This window comes from Zingiber officinale, chromosome 11A (assembly GCF_018446385.1).
Source record: "Zingiber officinale cultivar Zhangliang chromosome 11A, Zo_v1.1, whole genome shotgun sequence".
NCBI classification, from domain to species: Eukaryota; Viridiplantae; Streptophyta; class Magnoliopsida; order Zingiberales; family Zingiberaceae; genus Zingiber; species Zingiber officinale.
Window position 1 is genome coordinate 56453213 of NC_056006.1, and position 1301 is coordinate 56454513.

General features: G+C 35.0%; 1 long non-coding RNA gene across 1 annotated transcript; it reads left to right on the forward strand.

Moving 5' to 3' along the window:
• Positions 1 to 516: 516 nt before the first annotated feature.
• LOC122030913 lies at positions 517 to 983 on the forward strand. Its single transcript, XR_006125656.1, has 3 exons — positions 517 to 622; positions 704 to 769; positions 939 to 983. It is a non-coding gene; the product is annotated as an uncharacterized LOC122030913 (long non-coding RNA).
• Positions 984 to 1301: the final 318 nt, after the last annotated feature.

Genomic DNA, 1301 nt, shown 5'->3' on the forward strand with positions numbered 1-1301 from the left:
GGTTAGTGTATTTGCTGAGGTTCCTTTTTTTCTCTCCATTTGTAGCATTAGATACTTTTCCTTATCCACTGTAGACGACTAAGTTTCTTATCTTCAAACATGTGTGGCCACTGCAAGCATCTTGCTCCTGTGAGTATTTTTGTTGAGACAGGGCTTAAGACCTAGATTAGCCTAAGGTCATATATGCCATGTTTTTAATTATGAGATTACTAGATCTAACTTGATTTTTTTTTTTGGTGCAGATATATGAGAAGTTAGCCAATGCATACAAATTGGAAGATGATGTTGTCATTGCTAACTTGGATGTTGATAAATACAAGGATTTAGCATAAAAGTAAGTCTTGAATATGCAATTTTCATATGGTAAAACTATGCTTGCAACATATTAAACTACCCATATGTTACTCTTCTGTTACACCGTTCTTAAAACGTGTTGTTATTTTGCCAAGTTTCTCTTGTCAATTCCGCATTTTAGTTTATTTGATAAGAACAAACAGGCAACCTGATTAATGACAATTGGTTAGTGTGGAGGAAGCTAAGAAGAGGATGTATGCATTAAGCACCACAACTTATCAAGGATTTCAAGCCGTAATGACTGAGGAAATGTCTGAAAAATTTCATGGTAGTCTTTATCGACTTTCTATTTTTCAATTTCTTTTACCAATTGATTATGAAATATTTGTCACACAATTTTTTGGCTCAGGTTTGCCTGGTGTTTTCTTTGTTTTGCCTGATTCATACATTGATCCTGTGAATAAGGAATATGGAGGTGTATTTACTTTAACTCCATATATAGTTGTGCATTACGAGGGTCCACTTCCAGGCCAGCTTTAGATGAGAATGATCGACCCAACTTCTATAGTTCAATGTCGAATGAAGAGATTCACTTTTAGTTGTATGCTCACTAGATATTTGTTTGACTTGTATAACTATTTCAGGCGACAAGTATGAAAATGGGGTAATTACTCCCAGGCCACCACCCCCAATTCAATATAACAGGCAAAGGAGACCAAGATATCAAAACAGAACCGACCATCCAAATTATAACTATTTCAGTTTTAATAACCAAGAAGGATATTGCAAAGTTCCCCTTCAGTGGCTTCTTTAAGATGGAGACCTCCTTTACAAAGAATCATCAATCAATTGTCATCCTCAGGACATCAAACAAACAGAGGTGTCCATCCAGTAATAGATAAAAAGAATTGTCTATTAACAAATAAAACTACTGGGAAAGATTTAGTTAAATCTCTGCACAGAGCAAGAAGGATGACGTTGACACCAGTAAGAAGAATATTTATATA